The following is an 18,732-nucleotide window of genomic DNA, read 5'->3' as shown; positions in this document are numbered from 1 at the left end:
AATCGGCCTTGCAATGCACGGGATATGGGTCTGGTCAGGCAACTAAGATCTCCCATGTGGGGCAGCTAAACCCAAGAGCTGCAACTAAGACCAACACACTTAAGAAAATTAGAAAAGGTGTTTTTAAAAAAATTTCCAGAAAGTAAAATAATTTGTTAGTTGATCCATGCTGCTGTGGTTTTCTCAAAACTAAATCACAAACATAATTTGATAACAAGCAGCACACACACAGGTCTTGGGCTTTAAAGGCATGATTAAGACCTTACAGTCTGTGGACATCTTCAGACACATCGGTCTCCCAAGACTTGACTGGGAATTCTGTCCCCTCCACCCCTTCTACGCCACCAAAGGGGAAGGGGTGGCAAGGACTTCACCTCCAGCTCCCCTTACTCTACCACACCCAGTGCTGGTCATCAGTATTTATACAAATACTCGAAGTCGGGGGGAAAAAATGCTTTCAGTATTAGAAAGCTGTCTTAATCCAAGCAAATTCAGTTATCATTAGTGCACAACACTGTTTATAGCATAAAACACTGGAAATAACCCAAAAGTATACAAATAGAGTACTGACTGAATAAATTACAGTGCATCTATATAAACACATTACTAGGCAATCACTAAAAGAACAAGGCAGACTGCTGTGTACTTTGATACATCCAAGATATTTTAAATGAAAAGAGAATTGTCAATTGATTTTTTTAAGTGGGTGGGGAAATATGTATCTTTATACAAATAGAATTTTTCTGGCAGAAAACAAAAAAAAAACCTAAGAATAACAATGACCTATAGAAGGGACCAAGGGGTCTTCCCTGGTGATCAAGTGGTTAGCACTTGGGGCTTCCACTTCATGGAGCACAGGTTTGATCCCTGGTTGGGAAACTAAGATCCCACATGCCATGCAGCACAGCCAAAAAAAAAAAACAAGATTAAGTATTGATACTTAAGTTTATCATTTGATAAAAATAAGCAATGCAATGCAAGAAAAAGTGATGCCTATTACAAGCAATCTCATTTTTCTTCAGTTCAGTTCAGTTCAGTCGCTCAGTCGTGTCCAACTCTTTGCGACCCCATGAATCACAGCACGCCAGGCCTCCCTGTCCATCACCAACTCCCAGAGTTTACTCAAACTCATGCCCATCAAGTCGGTGATGCCATCCAGCCATCTCATCCTCTGTCATCCCCTTCTCCTCCTGCCAATCCCTCCCAGCATCAGGGTCTTTTCCAATGAGTCAACTCTTCACATGAGGTGGCCAAAGTACAGGAGTTTCAGCTTCAGCATCACTCGTTTCAATGAACACCCAGGACTGATCTCCTTTAGGATGGACTGGTTGGATCTCCTTGCAGTCCAAGGGACTCTCAAGAGTCTTCTCCAACACCACAGTTCAAAAGCATCAATTTTTTGGCACAACTATTTGTGACAAAATTTGAGTTCAGTAAAATGTGTTGGTGGAAGAGTGGTATAGGAAAAGGTCCATTCTACCCACAGTAACTTTCAACTGTTTGCCACCATGCTGAAAAAATGTTTATGTTCTCCTCAAACCAAGATGGAAAAATCCCCTACATGTTTGGCTCCACAGTAATCAAAGTTTAAATGATTCAAATATACTAAAAAATCTGCAGCTAAAGTTCTATTACACTTTATATAATTACACTTTTTATAATTAGTATCATATACTAATTATAATATGAGTAACCAGTTTTACAAAATATCTTTTTGCTTCTAAACTAACAAAGAACTTCAGGATTACCTGAGAGTCCAAATTGGCTAAACTCTCGCCAAGAATCAATTAAGTAAAAAACTAGAATACTAACTCATTTTTCGTTTGTGCACGGAAGCAGGACAAAATATATCAAAATATATCAAACAAAATATATTGAACAACAACAAAGAAACTTTGATTTAAAAATTTGTTTTAAAAAAATTTTTAATTAAAAACTAGAGGGCTTCTTTTCCCCCATAGCTTCAAAATTTCCAAAACTTTTCCATTTCCAAATAGGACTGAGGAGAGGGTGGGAGGGATTACAGGCAAAGTCTAAGTCTGGTCAACCCTATTTCCCTTCTGTGGACGCCTCCCCTGTTCTCAGGGACCCCCGTTCCCATCCAGATACACCATCATCTGCACTCCCACCACAGTAAGAGCATCGATTCAATTAACAATGGTAGAGGGACAATGGATTCACTGGATTTTATTCTGCAGATCAACTTGGGCCTCATACACCCGCAAATAACAGGTTCTCATGAGGAACATGAGGGCAAAGGAAGTAGCATTGCCCCGTCCCATGCCCATAAAGAACCAGGCTAGTGACTGCCTCTCTGGAAATACTTTCGTGAGAAGAAAAGCCAATGACTGGAGCTAATGCCCTTCGATTTGATTTTTACTAATAGAAATGCATTTGTAAGGGCTGCCCTGGTGGCTAAGTGGTTGACAACCCACCTGCCAATGCAGGAGGCATAAGAGATGCGGGTTTGATCCCTGCGTCAGGGAAGATCTCCTGGAGACGGGCATGGGAACCCACTCCAGTATTCCTGCAGGAGAATCCCATGGACAGAGGAGTCTGGCAGGCTACAGTCCATAGGGCTGCAAAGAGTCAGACACGACTGAAGCAACTGAGCATACACACAGGCACACCACAGAACCTGATCTCTGCAAACAGAGAAGCCACTGGGATGAGAAGTCCACGTGAAACAACTGGAGAGTAGCCCCCTGCTCATCACAACTGAAGAAAAGTCCGAGCAGCAATGAAGACCCAGTACAGTCAAAAATAATAAACGAAATTATTTTTTAAGAAAAGGAATGCATTTATTGAAGATCTAAAGATGAGCAATTATCCTCAAAAAAGTGAAGTTATAAGTTAATGTGATTAAAAAAAAAATGTTGAAGAAAGGAATTTTGCTCACCTAGAACAATAAACAGGCACTCCAGGCAGGAAAATATGACAAAATATTGACTTCTCATAAAAAAAATTCAGAACAGGCAGAACTAAACCATAACACTGCTCCCAAATCTCTGAAGTTTAAAAAAAAAACTTTTCTTAGATCATTTACAAGCTGGTTGTTTATTCACACCTCCACTCAACATATATATATTTGCTATGCACCATTCTTAGTGCAGGGATGCCATGCTTATTAAAGGAACTGGTTCCTATCTTTACAGAGCTTACAACAGTAAACAGAAGAACAGTGCATTAGTGCCCTGTTTGGTTTTCCCACAAGGAACAATAAGGAGAAACAGTCCTGGAGTAGGTTTTAATGTTCTCTACCTTGTGACTTTAAAGCAGTCAATGATAAATTAAGTTTTTTTTAATTTAAGTATTAATATGAACTGAAAGTAAGATAATTTCATTAAGCGATAAGTGCCATGAAGAAAAGCAAACAGTAAAGAGACAGGAAAGCCAAGGGAGTGGAGGTAAGGATGTTGAGGGAAGGTTTCATGACTGAGCTAACCGCTCTGATGAAAAGGAACTAAATGTAACAAACTTCGCTGTACTTGGAGGGACAGAAAAGACACGTAGCGGATTGTGGGAAAGCAGGCAGAAAAGTGGCAGAGGTGGGCAGGGAACAATTGCAAAGGGTATTGCAGACCACAAAAGGAGTTTGGATTTTACTGTAATTGCTATGGAAAGCCAACGGCGGGCTCTAAACCAAGGAGTCACTAGATCAGATCTGATTAAACATCATAGCTTTTGTTTAGAATATAATGCATTTTGGAGTAGAAACAAAGCTACAAATGGTGGTGCTGCAGTTCTGCCTCTGTGCCTTTCCTCAGCTATAATTTATCTACTGTCTACTCTGTTATGTTGTATCCAAGGTACCAATGAGGGATAACAAGGTCTCTCCCAGTCAGCTCTCAATCTTGTACAGACACTGAACAAGTAATTACATTTGTAACACTCACAAGAGGAGAATATGCAGAAGGCTGAATGCCCAGGGCAAAGGGTGGTTAACCTGGCTTGGAGGCGTCCAGGAAGGAAAACTCCACAGGAAACCTGAGTCTTACAGGACAAACAAGAAATCTACTTAGCGAAGTCCCCTAAACACAACACCCAAACCACTGCTGGAACATGAGAAAATTTAGGGGCTGCTGAAGGCTTTCTTTTAAAGAATTTATGTAGCATCATTAAGGTGGAATAGGGGAAAAAAAGAGTTAACATATAAAATATGCAACTGCAATTTCACAGGTATTGCTTAAACAGGATTTGCCAGGAACTTCAAAGGCACAAACTTCTAGTTGTAAGTCATGGAGATGTGATGTATAGCACAATGACTATAGTTAATAATATCCTATTGTACACTTGAAAGTATCCAAAAGTCATCAGAGTGTATCTAAAAGTCATAAGAAAAAACTTTTGTAACCAGATATGGTAACATGTTAACTAGACATATTATGATCATTTTACAATATATACAACTATCAAATCATCAGTTGTATACTTGAAACTAATTTAATACTGTATATATCAATTATACCTCAATTTAAAAAATTATTTAAAAAACCCTTCACTAGCATTTGGTTTTCCCACAACATTGAAAACACAGTAGTCTAAATGTCACTTCAACAAGTGGGTCTGTGTTCTCCGTGTATATGTGTGTGTGTGTGTGTGTGTGTGCATGTGTATGCATGTGTGTTACCCACTGTGTACTGGGATTAAAATCTTTTTTTGCAGCTTTTGAAGCCATTTTTATACTTAAACCAAGACAAGCTTTTATCGAAATTTTCACACACAGAGATTCTGAAAAAATTCCAAATTCTCTCCAGTTAGACTTAAAAGTTATTAAAATTTCCCTGATTTGCTGTATTTTTCCATATATATGTGCATATGTATGTGCATATATATATTTCCATATATGTGTGCATGTATTACACACATACATACTTTATGAGCCATTTAAAAGTGTTCAAACATCATGATACCTCACCTTTAACTCTTCAGTCTGATTCTCCCAAGAAAAAGGACATTCTCATATATAGTCACAATGTCATTATCATACCTTAAAAAAAAAAAATCCTTAATATCACCTATTACGAAGTACATAGTTTTTTAAAATTTTAAGTACAAAAGGTTTAGTTGAGAACCCTGGGAGATCCCTGGTGGCCTAGTAATTATGGTTTTGGGTTTTCACTGCCGGGATCCAGGGTCAATACCTGGTCGGGAAACTGAGATCCCATAAGCTCCGTGGTACAGCCAAAAAGAAAAGAGACAGAGAGGGAAACTTACTGAAGGAATATTATTAATTTATTATTACTTGTATTTCAATATTTTTATTTTTAAAATGCAATAATGCTTTATAAAATTCCAGTTAAAAAGTCCAAATTTAAAGTAAACTTTTAAAGTATTAAAAGAATAATTATAGTAGTCAAATAGGGCCAGAAGCATGAGATTGGTATATGCCAGACGGACATCTGGGGAGCTGTACGCTAGTGGAGGACACACTGGATATGTGGAGGAGAGATGTGGGGAGGACCAGGGTCTGGCCAAGGCTGGAGGGAGGGCACATGTGAGAGGGGGCTGAGCTGGGCAGGTGACCAGACAAGCTCAAGGATTCTGCACACATTCCTGAGGAGCCTGGACTTTACCCTGCTGGCAGCGGGATAAGTTTATATGATAAAATCAAGTTTGTTTAGAAAGAGCTATCTGTCCACAGTGTATCAGATGGATCAGAGAAGGGTGGGGTGGAGGGGATGGACAACCATTTGGAGGCAACAGAACACATTTTTAACTGCCACTGTTTAACATTTTAGTTATATTATATAGGTTGAACAAACCTGCTATACTGGCTAATGAACAAAACAAAAACAGTAAAATTAAACTAAGTTTACTTGAACGTTCATGTTGTAGAAGAGCAGCTTCAGAGAAAGATTAGAGTCAATAAAGACTTCTGTTGAAATGGAAAGGAACCCTTGGGCACTTTTGAAGTTTTCAGAATTTAAAGGAGCTGGCTCTTTTTACCACCTAGTTTCACTTTCCAAAGTGGCATTGCTTTTCCTCGGCAAGTTTCATCACAGCATTAATTTTATACTTACCAGTCACAAGATAAAACCAACGAGAAAGAGGCAGGGTGTAGAACAGATCAAGCGGTTTTCGGACAAGCAGAGTACCCTCAGGCAGAATAGAGCAACTAACTGCAGGGAGTTCCACTTACAGAGGCTGAGGACCAGACACCAGCTCTGCCTGGGAGAAGGAAGAGGGCAGCACGGGGTAAGTGGCAGGACAGGATGCTGGCCCTTCATTCCCCTTTCACCAGAACTCCAGTCTTTCTTATTTTACATATTAAGCCTCCTAGAAAGATTTCACTTAACAAAGGGCCCCATAGCTTCTAAAAATGTTTGAAAACCAAGAAGTCAGAAGAGCATGTTCTTAAGTCAAGGGTTGGTAATTTTCAAGAATAAGGCTCAGTTCCACAGGAAAGCTGTTGGGAGAAAAAAGTTGTCGGGAGAAAAAAGTTGTCAGGAGAAAAATGGGATACCATCACCAAGAAAGAAGGTTAAAAAAAAGACCTAGGCAAACAAGTCGGCTAGAGGAGTAGCTTTAAGGCAGACTAAGGAATTGTTGGGACCTGTAGATTAAAGGGCCAGCGGAACTCCAAACTAGAGAGGCCCAGAGAGAGAGGATATATGGACCTGAAGCTGAGTAGAAAGGTTTAGGGGGACACACAGGCTAGATGAAGTCTAAAGGTGGGGGGATCCACCAAGGGAGGTGCAAACAGAGGAACAACAGAGGATCTGCAAAGGTCACAGAAGGCAAAAAGAAAAGGTTCTGCCTCAAGTTAACACTGTGTGGAACCAGCCGCAAATAGGGCCCCTTCAGGAGACCCTGCATTCCGGGCAGCGTGTGCACAGCAAAGGGGGCGCAGGCTGGACTGGCGGGGGCGGTGCTCGCCTGAGCAGAAGCTGCAGAAGGGCAAAGGAACCAGGGTAGAGGGTACTGGCCAGGAGGCAAACAAAAGACTGGACAATGGGTCCAGGCCCAAAGGGGCTGGAACTCTTTGAGAGGAAAAGGAGGTCACAGTAAGGTCAAAGATGAGACAGGGAGAGTAGGGAAGCCTCTCAAAGAGCTTGTGGAAAAAGAATACCACCACAGAACCTGAGATTTCAGTAGTATAGTTGCTTTCGAAAGAGCTCCTCTCAAAGTTAATAGGAAGCCAAAATCAGGGTAAAGGTCAAGGGGTGGGTGGGGAGGAGACTGTTTTCAGAACCCGGTTGTGCCTTAAAGCCCTGGAGCCCTCAAGCATTCACTGCAAGAAGGGAGAGCCACCCTAGAAGGCAAGGCCGGCAGAGCCCCCCAGCTCCCTGCGTCCCCTGTCACAGCTACCACTGGCAACAGAGTCCTTTCAAGTTTCTCTCAGTTCACCCAGGAACCCTTAAGGAAAACCAGATGCAGGTAATGCTGAAGATCAGATTTTGTTTCCCAGTCTGCATGTGGTATTACTTGTATTAACAATAATAAAAACTTCTGTACATTTCAAATGCAAATACGAACATGATTGAGGATTAAAATCAACTTCAAAATGGAAACAAAATGCAAGTGATGAACATCAACCCTACATTAAGAAATGCTTGGGCTTCCCTGGTGGCTCAGTGGTAAAGAATTCACCTGCCACTGCAGGAGACATGGGTTCGATCCCTGATCCGGGAAGATCCCAAATGCCGCAGAGCAATTAAGCCCACGTGCTGCAACTACTGAAGCCCAATACCCTAGAGCCCACACACCGCAACTAGAGAAAAGCCTGCACAGCAACAAAAGCCCAGCACAGCCAAAAATGAAGAAGCTCCTGGTGGGTCAGACAGTAAAGAATTTGCCTATAATGCACAAGACCTGGATTCAATCCCTGGGACAGCAAGGAGAACGAACCAGTCAATCCTAAAAGAAATCAACCCTGAATATTCATTGAAAGGACTGATGCTGAAGCTCCAATACTTTGGTCACCTGATGCCAAAAGCCAACTCATTGGAAAAGACCCTGATGCTGGGAAAGATTGAGGGTAGGAGAAGGGAGCAACAGAAGATGAGATGGTTGGATGGCATCATCAACTCAATGGACATGAGTCTGAGTAAACCCCAGGAAATAGTGAAGGACAAGGAAGCCTAGCGTCTGTAGTCCATGGGGTCCCAAAGAGTCAGACACGGCTGAGCAACTGAACAACAACTACATTAAGAGGTCAAGGGGTTCCCCTATCATAAATGACCATGTTGTTGCTGTTTTCGCTGCTAAATTGTGCCTGACTCTTTTGCAACCGCATGGACCGTAGCCCACCAGTTTCCTCTATGCATGGGATTTCCCAGGCAAGAATATTGGAATGGGGTTGCCATTTTCTTCTCCAGGGAATCTTCAAAACCAGGGATCAAACCCGTGTCTCCTGTACTGGCAGGCTTCACTGAGCTATCAGGAAAGTCCATAAATGATAACAACAAAATACCCAAAGTTTTTCATATTTCTAGGTTTAGCTACTAGATCACCTACTCCTGCCCATTTTGCTCAATAATAAAAACAAAAAGTAATCAAAAGGAAACTACCTTCCTGGAAAGAACAGCTACCTATTATTTTTTTTTAAAGAAAATTACGTCTCTTCTAACAGTGTAACTCTAGAAAACTAACCACTCTGATTTTCTTAAGAACTGAGCAGCTATTTAAAGCACCAAAAAGAAAAAAAAAAAATCAGACTTCATAACTTCACTGTCACAAAAATAGTCAATAGCACTCCTTGTCAAGAAGGAAGTTGGGGAGGAGGGGTGATGAAAAGATGCTCTAAAGTGTCCCCCCACCACCCTGGAACAAACAGTATTCAGGAAAGTCACCCCATGTTTACTAATGCAGGAGTCAAAAATAACAGTAAAGACGTATACCACAAGGAACTATATTCAGTATCTTATAATAACCTATGATGGAAAAGAACCTGAAACTGAACACATACACACACACACATATAACTGAGTCACTGTGCTGTACACCAGAAACTAGCACAACAAATCAACTGCACGTCGATTAAAAATGGCAACAACACTAAAGAAAACAATAATTTTTTTTTAAATTTTATTTTAATTGGAGGCTAATTACTCTATAATATCGTGTGGTTTTTGCCATATATTGATATAATCAGCCACAGGTGTACATGTGTGTTAAAAAACACTTACACATGTTGGTTGTTGTTTAGTTGCTCAGTTATTTAGCTATTCTGAAAGGGCTAACTGCTCAACTCACACTCTCTGCCCAACTTGCTTTCTCTCTATGACTGGACATCTGTATTTCTCAAATCCAGAGGTACAGAAATACAATAAAGCTAAAACATAAAATACAGAGCATTAATTATGTGGTATCATTATTATGTAAACTATTAAGCCTCTTTAAATACTCAATTAGTTTTCCACTAATACAGAAATGAGACTGAAATACAGTTAAAACCTCAACTAACCAGAACAGCAGGGGAATGAGTCACAGAATAATCATGCCTCTCAGATACTCAAAGGCTTATTCACAACTTTAGAAGGCATAAACTCTTTTGGTTAACTGTTCTGGACCAAATGTTTGACTCAGACCAACAGTGTGAACATCAGTGATTACACAATAAGGTGGTATCCTAAGACCCACAAAGCTCTGTCCTCATCCAAATAAAATCCAAGACTGTAGCAACCTTTGCTTTACACTTTCCCTGTCTTCTATGCTGTCATATTCTGCTTCCATCCCTCTCTCCTTCCAATAACCATGTATGTCAGAACTATATCTAAGGAAAAGGTATCTGGTTCTCACAGTTCTGCTGGCACCTACCCAAGTTCTTCCAAAGGAGGTAACAAACCCTCATATACAGGGTTCCAGGACCTATTTTACCTGCTGTGGGAATGTATTTCCTCAAAAGGAAATTCTGATACACATGCTACAACACAGATGACCCTTGAGGACACTACGCTACAGTGAAATAAACCACTCACAAGAGAACAAATACTGTAAAATTCCACTTATATGAGATAGCCAGACGGTCAAATTCACAGAAGCAGAAGCAGAATGCTGCTCACCAGGGGCTGCAGGGAGGCGGGAATGGGGAGTTATTGTCTGTAATACAGACTTTCAGTTTGGGAAGATGAAAGAGTTGCAGAAATGGACAGTGGTGATCACTGCACAACACTGTGAATGTTCTTAATGCCACTTAATTGTATCCGTTAAAATGGCAAATTTTATGTTGTGTATATTTTATCACAACTTACAAAATTAAATATTTTTAAATTAATGTAAGCTTGCTTCCTTATTAATTACTGTGTTCTAGAGATGATATATTCACTGCATCTGCATTATCACTGATCACCCCAAGATTATTTTATAAAGATATGAGTAAAAATAAGCCAAAGAGGCTTAAAATTATGATTCCAAAGTAACACATACTATGTTTAACACGGAAAATGCATGTTTTACAGGAACTGATCAACGAGAAAGAACACTAGCAAAAACTGAGACAGAAAGCACTAGTCTGGGCACCAAATGAACATGAAATTAACATGGAAAATCAGTGATAATGCACAGGTAGCATTACCACGGAGCAAATATTACACAGCAGCCACCTCAAATAAAAACTCTTCTGGAAAAGTATTACAGTAATTTGGAATTCAAATCGAAGTACTTGCTGGTTAACACTTTAAACTGAATTTTTCAGCAGGAAAAATTCTTGAGGTATTTTAATGATCGATAAATTTCTCAGTCCTCTCATGTTGTCATTCCAGAAACAATCATCCTGTACTTGTAACTGCCGACAAACCACCCTCCATCTCTCATCTAAGACCCTCTCCAAATGTCATCTCAGCCCAGAACTAACTTTCCCAGACGAAGCAGGTAACTGTCAACTGCCCGACCCACCCCAAATCAGTCTAGTAATTAACCTTTCTCCAGATTAAGCAAAAAAGTCAGAAAGGAACCTGCATGCAGGTCATACACCATGTTAGAAATGTCACCATGCAGCAGTTATCCACAGTGCTTGGCTCTGAAGTTACTCAACCATCAAACCATGAAGTCAGCAGGGACCTTAATACCTTTAGGATAATATATAGACAAGATTTTTTTTTAATGATGTCCCTGAGCGATGATCTAAAGACAAAGAGAGGGACTTCCCTGGCAGTCCAGTGGCTAAGACTCCACTCCCAATGCAGGGGTCCTGGGTTCCATCTCTGGTCAGGGAACTAGATCCCACATGCCACAATTAAGAATATACATGCCCAAACTAAGACTCAGTGCAGCCAAATAAATAAAAATAAAGATATCTATGTATATAAAATATTTTAAAAATACAAAGAGAGTTGAATAAATTTATAAACATACTCTTAAGTAAGAGACTTGAAAATAATTAGAAATCTTTAGGTGCCTTTGAGCAACAGGCAAAGGTTTACAATCCAACGTGTTAAAACCTTTACAGTAAAGTCATAATTTTTCTTTTAATAACCTGCCTTCTTATCCTCTCTCCCACCTCTCTAAAGCTTAAAAACGAACTTGTAACAATCTGACCACATCCTTTCTATTTTAAATATTTTCCAATGTTTAATTGTTTGCCAATTCCATTTGAAGAAGTATAGAGTCATACCAAAATCCCACTCCCTGAAGTCTAATGGTTCAAAATCTCCCAGGTAATCAAAATCCCCAGACAGCTTCACCCAATGTAACAGCTATGTACAAAAAGAAATATTTTTTCCAATTACAAAACATTCCAGTTAGAAAACAAAGTCTATTTACAGAAATAAAAGTACTCTCCCATAAGAAAGTCATACCATTTACTGATTACATGTTCTTTCATTCTCACTTAAATTATTCTGAAGCGTTGGGTAACAGTCAAATAATTCCAGAAAGAAAAGTTTTAAGAATTTACAAGAGAGAAAAGCTTTAATAAAAAGTATTTAGCATTTATAGTGTCTGCCTTATGTCTTCTGCTTTCTGGATGTATTCCTTTATTTAACGTGACCATGACATGAAGTCATAATAAAAAGGCCAATGAAGTTTGGACAATTCAGCTTTTCTACAGACTTCACGAAGAGTCAAAAGACAGCAGCTTCTACATCATCCTTCTATAGCAAAGACCAGTCTAGTTACCACTGTGAAAGCAAAAGTACCCTAGAGAAGCAGCAAGATTATAGGTAAGAAAAGCACTTTTAAAGAGAAAAATCAGAGTTTACAGAAAAATAAATAGCAAAGACGGAATTCACTTTAATGTTTTCTCATTTTGCATCTTTCTAGTTACATCGCTCAAAAATTTAACAAATTTTAAGTTAAATATCTGATAGTGCAAAAGCTAAAAAGTCTAAAGAGCCACCAAAAAAAGGAAGGGAGGGAGGAAGAAAGAAAGCAGAAAAAAGGGTGGATCAATAATAACTAAGTGATTAATTACTTTCTTTGCTAATGATGCTATGAATCTTAGGGTAGCAAATTCAGCTTAGTTTTTGGCCAACTGTCTGACTTAGTCACAGAAAAACAGAATTATTCAGCAGAATCATTTCATAAAATAAAATCTTTGAACTTTGTGGACTATGCCCTATGCATCCCTACCACAGGACTTAGTTCTCAACTTTCTATGGCCTTGTAGTAAAAAACACAGGCCTTCGTGAGAACTAACAAGAATTCAGTTACAACCTCTAACTCCTCTCCTTTAGCAACAGAAATAAGAAAGAGTACAAGAATATACTAAAAGGCATTTGGGAAGGATAAGTAAATTGCTCAAGTTCTTGCTTTAGTGGGAAACATAAAAAGCCCAACTTCCTAGGTCTAACACAAAAAGCAAAAACCAAACAAAAATTAAAAACCACCTGACATAATTTTTAGTTATCTTTTACTTTTGCTTTCACTGCTAGAGTTTTAATGATCTGACAAACCAGGGGAATATCTTGCATATATAAATCAAGTTAATTGCTGTCATTTAAAAGGTTGTTAAAGCTTTATGCCCACATTCATTAATTCAATGAACTTAAAAAAAATCAGTTTTCATTTAATTTTCTCAGCAAATTCTAGGCTTTAAGGAACTGATTCATCTACTGACACTTAAACCTGACTTGTGGGAAAAGTTCATGATTCATCCTTTAAACCTACTGTCTGCAAATATACCTGCATTCTAAAAAATGGGAAGTAGCAGACTGATACAGGGCCCATGTCCACAAGGGCTCCCAGAACCACAGATCCAAATATGCACAGTATTGCCTCAACGAAGTGACCTTATGACTAAGAGGTCTCCCAGGTCAGAAATTTTAGTCATTTTGAATAGCATAAAAAGGCAAAAATTGTTATAAAAAGCATGAGGATCATGGAGAAAATGACCATGACCATAACTCCAGTTAACAGATGTGTCGTTCTTCAGTTTACTAATACTACTCCCATTCACCCAGAAAAGGGTTGTGTTGTAAATAAAGCAAAACTCACCAGTGGTGACAGAAGTCAGTACAGTGTCACCTTGGGGGAGGGAAGGTGTTAACTGAAAAGGAGAAATGTAGAAAGAGCCCTTTGGGAAGCTGAAAATGCTCTATATCTTGATCTGAGTGTAGCTACCAGTGCATATACACGTGAAAAAGTCACTGAACTCTACGTACATAAATTAAGATCTTATTGTAAATTAGGCCTCAATAAATAAATAAATATATATAATTTCAAAACATATTAAAATGCATTTGTAACTATCTTTCCAGACAATGCTACATAAAATCATCCAAGATACAACTCTCAAGGTATTTTTTTCTAAATGTATTTTAATAAAGATGCAGGTTGTGAGTACCTCCTTGTAGAACCTTTCAAAGTACACACCTAAATTTTTTAATCTTTCACTTTAGAAAGTCACCAAATTTCAGAACTGAAAGGACACACAATGATCATCTATTCATCCACTAATTTTGCAAAGAAAGAAAAATCTGTAAAGAAACTTACCCAAGATAAGGCAGTAGTCAATGACAACAGTAGTAACAGAACTGTTTCCTGATCTGGGGCCACTCCCGTTTCCACCAAGCCGTTACTTTTCTGACATTGTAAACAAATCTCAACTCCGAATCTACCTGTGGCCTAGAAAGCTTCTACATACCTTAAAATGCCAGGCCGACAGGCCCCAAAGTGTACTCAAAGAGTACACTCATCTTCCTTCCTCATCTCAAGACGGTCGACAAACGAACAAGTACGTTTTCAGGCATTTTACTTGCGATGCAATCAAGTGTGACATCTTAAAAATGTGGTTCCAGAGAAGAAGGCATTGCAGGGATTGATAAAATCCATCTTATGACCTTTCCAATCTTTTTGATGGTTTCTTGGTTCTCAGGACTAAGTAGGCTCACGAAACCTCGCTCGGGGCAGCCCACCCGCACGGCTTTGAGAGACCCGCTGGGAATATCCCTCACTAAACAAAAAGCCTGTCCTTGGCAAGGGAGTCCTGCCTCACTGCCAGTGTATAACAAGACGTGCAAGTGACCTGTCCTTTACGGCTCAGTTTTAGACCCCAGTGAGCAGCTGACATTTTGTGAAAAACTTAACATACATCCTTTCCGCGGGAATGTATCTCCGTTCTCACAAGGCGTTTCTGCTCCCCACAAAGCAGGCCTGCCTTCTCAGGACATTCGGCTCGCCTCTCCATAGTCTCCTTTTCAAAGGGTCCAAAACGAGACTTTAAGAACAGAAATCGAAACGGTCACGGACCTCTGGAGCGGCAGGTCCGCCTGGGGTCGGGCAGCGGGTTCCCGGCGAGCCCACGGCCCGCTCGATCGGCGCTGGGGAGGCCCGGCGCACTCCGATACGCTGGTCCGAAGCAACCGGTTGCGGCGGCCGCTAGACGCTCAGCCATCGCGCCGCGGCCGCTTCGGCCCAGCGAAGTTCAGATCGCCGCGCGGGCGGCGCGCACCCGGGTCCTGCTGCGGGTTCGCGCCCCGGGCCCGGAGCGAGCCCGGGGGGCGGGTCCGCGGGGGCTCGGCGGGAGGGAGCGCGGGACGCGCGGGGAGGGGCGCGCCAGGGGCCCAGCGCGCCCGGGAACTTGGGCGCCCGCGGTACCGCCGCCCGGCCACTTTCCTTTCACGCCCCGGGGCTGCCGCGCGCCGCGCGAGTCAGCCCAGGACTGCCGGCCGCCGCCGCCTCAGCGAGGCGCCCAGGCGCGCTCCTACCGCCCGGTCGGCCGGCGCGCGGGGCCGCGCCAGGCCGCGCGCGGGCGCCGCGCTCCCCCGCCCCCGCCCCCAACGTGCCGCCGCCGCCCGTTGGCGCCTCAGCCCGCGCGCCCGCCGCCCTCCGGCTCCCGGTGGATTTTCGTTGGCAAAGTTGCACGGCCGCCTCGAGGGGGCCGCCGCGCGGTCCACCGCCCCGGCGCTGCCGCCGCCCCTTCAGGCCGCCGCGCGGGAAGGCCCAGCCGGCGGCCCCGCTTTTTTACCTGCCGGGAGTTTTCGCGCGCGCTCGCTCAATCGCTCGCTTTTCCCTTCTCGCGCTCGTTTTCTTTCTTTCTTTTCTTCTTTTCGTCCCCCCGCGCGGAAGCTTTTTCCGCTCGCGCCGCCCGCGCTCGCCCGCTCGCGCTCTCCTTCCTGCTGGGCTCCGCGGAGCGGGGCGGCCGGCAGCTCTCCCCGCCCCCCTCCACCCGCGCTCCGGCGGAGGCGGCGGCGGCGGCGCTCCGCGCTCCGACTCATTCCAATATGGCACGGGCGCAGGGCGCATGCGCCCGCGCCCCCCCCCCCCCCCCATTCCGCGCTCCTCCCGGCAGCCCGCGCCCCTCGCGCAGCGCGCGTGGCGCCCCCCTGCCGGGCCTCTCCGGAGCAGGCTCGCTCGTCTTCGGCCCAGCTGGGTCAGTACCGGAGACTAGGCGGCCGCGGACGGGGGTCCTCGGGGACCCGCGCCGGCAGCCGCCCCGGCCCCTCGTGCCCCCAGCCCACAACTTAACAGCTGACACCTCGAGGCCGTGGCGCAGAGCTAACGGCTGCGCCTCCGACCCCCGACGGCATTGCAGCCGGACGCGGACTGTCCCCGACGGGAAGACGCGCCCCAGGGACGCAGCGCCCACCGTGTCCCTGCTCCGACCCACGAGAGAAGGGCCCCTGCGCCTCACCTCGGGTTGAAGACGGAGTCCAGGGAACTTGGTGGCGTCCTGGTGTCGTTTTTGGCGTCCGAGGTGAAGCGAGATGCTGTCGTCCGCACGTGACAGCCTCCGGCAAGATGGCATTAGCGGAGGAACGGACGGAGCGACAACTGGATGCTAGATCGGCGCGTGTTGCCGCGGGAGAGGGCTGCGTCCGTCCGCCAGGCCCACGTCGAGGACCTGGGGCGCGTCCCTTGAGATCTGGAAAGCACCCAAGCGTCCCCTGTCTGCGAAGTCAGACCCTGGGCCCCCGGCGCACCGGGTGTCTCCGGGCTTCCGCAGGAGGCACCCTGTAAATCCTAGTTTTCCTGTCGCTCGGGGCCCCAGCGAGGGGGCACAAGACGGCTGCCGAATTCCGGCGGGAGAGCAGGGGGAGCTGGGCTGGGACAGAAGGTCGAAGGTGACTACAAGCCGGCCCCAAAAGCCGAGCTGCCCACAGGCGATTGTGTTCCCCGACCTCGCCCCTTCCCCCAGCGAGGGCAGGTGCTAGTGAGACACCAGGATTCCCACCTGCTTTGTAGAGTTCCCTGCAGAAAGGAGTCCTTGCACCACGGAAACCCTGGAGTGCCCAGATTCCCGGGCCCGGGGAGAAGGTCTCTCACAGAACTCTGATGATTCCTGTCTTTCAGGAAGGAAGAGGCGCCCCCACAGCAAGAAGGAGGTCTGGGGTGCCAAATGCGGCTCAAGTCACTTCCCAGTGACTTCAGCCACTGCGCTGGGAAATATTACCCTACTTCACAGACAGTGTTGCTCAAAGTCACGCTACTGGCTAGATTAGAATCTAGATTTTTTTTTTTTTCTTAATGCCACTGAAGATACAATATGACAACCAGGAAGAAACATGCAAAAAGAACCAAGTAGTATCCATAATACTACTACAAAATGCAACTTTTCCAACATGAAACCTTCCGCCTATATGCAAGTCTTTACATAGTTGCAACCACACATCCTTTTTTGTGTTTGCTACCATCACTAACATTTTTGTTTTGTTCACATTTTTCATGTGTGCAATTATCGTCATTCATTCACTCTGTCTCCTAATATTGCCTATTTTGGTCCCTGATAATTGTTTGCTAATATATCTCTTAGTTCAGCACTTAGACAAACTCCTGGCAGTTGAATAACCAGGTGGAAGGTTAAGGAACAGCAGGATGATCTTAGCCCACAGTGCCACAAAGCTTTCCAAATAGCAGCCCCACTCATTCTGCACCTGCCAAAAACAAGTGTAAAGAGTTCAATACACATTTCTAAGTATTGGATGCCATCTTTTCTCCTCCTTTATTTTAGTAGGGTCTACTGGTAGTTCGAGGTTACTTCAGTATTTCTTTGGTGACTTTAAAATGTTTTTCCATGCATTTACTACCTAAATTTCCCTTTCTGTAAATAATTTGTTCACACCCATTTGTCTTTTGGGGACTTGAACCTCTTCTAATTTTGAATAGGAATTTTTTATGTTTCAGATACTACTCCTCTGTCATCAATGATCCAAATATTTCCCAGTCCATTGTTCTTTTTTGTTTTATTCAATCTGCCATTCTGGTCGTTTTTGATTTTTTTTTTTAATTGCTTCAGTGCTAACAAAGCTTTTTTCCATCCATCTGATAGTCTGCATTCTGCTAGTTTTCTAAAATTTTATTTTTAATTCTTTGGTGGTTATCCATGGCAAGTTTATTTTGCTGTGTGGGAGTAAAATATGGATTTTAAGTAACCACCATCATCGCCAGTTCTTAATGCAATCACCATTTACTAAATAATTCTTCTCTTATCCTTTGCTTAGTAAAATCTACTTTCATGCTAGGCTTTTGATTTTGGGTGGTCTATTTCTGAATTCTCCATTTCCTTTCACAGACTTTGGTTTAAGAAAATACCATGTGGAGTTAAATACTGGTTCTTTAAAATAGGTTCTCACATCTGGCAGGGCTAGAATCCCCCCTCATAGGGTCTTCTTTCATTCAGACTTATCACTTGATAAACAGAATGGTATAAGTCCATATACATTCTAGGATCATACAGGAGTTAAGAGTGCTCACTTTGGAGACAGTATCATCCAGCTTCAACACTCACCAGTCCTGTGACCTTGGCAAGTTGCTTATGATTCCCAGGACTTAGAGTCTTGATCTATAAAATGGGAATAAAAGTAACATCTGCCTCACAAGCTAAATGATGACTGGCACATAGTGTGTGTGTATGTATATATAACATATAATATGTATGTGTATATAACATATATATTCATATATATACTCAGTATATATGTTTGTTTATAGCAAACAGTATAGCTATTTGTTACTGATATTTCCAAAAAATTGAGATTTTGCATAGGGTTACATTAAACCTATGAATTCATTTAAACAGATCAAATATTCCAGAATATTTCATTTTCCCAACCAGGACATGTGCTGTCTTTCCATTTATCCAAATATTTTAAAACTCAGACAGAAGTGAGTTTCCTCATTGACTCCAGCCTCTCTCCGCTGCTCACCTTCATGACCCCTGAGGAACAGGAAAAGCAGAGCGCCACAAGGAACAGCATTTAGGAGTCTGACTTGGGACTTCCCTGGTGGTCCAGTAGTTAAAAGAGTCCACCTGCCAATGCAAGGAACACAAGTTCCATCCCTGGTCTGGAAAAGCCCACATGCCATTGAGGCCCCACGCAACAACTACTGGGCCTTCTGCCACTAAAGTTC

The 18,732-nt window shown here is 43.0% G+C and overlaps 1 protein-coding gene across 8 annotated transcripts in view; it reads right to left on the bottom strand.

Annotated features, from left to right (window-relative positions):
- Positions 1 to 16,168, bottom strand: part of SFMBT1 (Scm like with four mbt domains 1) — a 116,404-nt gene extending 100,236 nt beyond the window's left edge. For 3 of the 8 annotated variants that reach the window (XR_010662986.1, XR_010662985.1, XM_065933493.1), the window contains exon 1: positions 15,350 to 15,573. The gene's annotated coding sequence lies outside the window, so the exon portion shown is untranslated. Of the gene's footprint in view, positions 1 to 13,875; positions 13,988 to 14,026; positions 14,344 to 14,473; positions 14,494 to 14,631; positions 14,721 to 15,349; positions 15,574 to 16,015 lie in introns of those variants that run through there. The other 5 variants (XM_065933494.1, XM_065933495.1, XM_065933498.1 and 2 more) reach the window with 5 other exon arrangements.
- Between the last annotated feature and the right edge of the window lie 2,564 nt (positions 16,169 to 18,732).

Source organism: Muntiacus reevesi, chromosome 4, assembly GCF_963930625.1.
Source record: "Muntiacus reevesi chromosome 4, mMunRee1.1, whole genome shotgun sequence".
Lineage (NCBI taxonomy): Eukaryota > Metazoa > Chordata > Mammalia > Artiodactyla > Cervidae > Muntiacus > Muntiacus reevesi.
The sequence above is the reverse complement of the archived record's forward strand: the minus strand, read 5'-3'. Positions and strand labels throughout refer to the sequence as shown.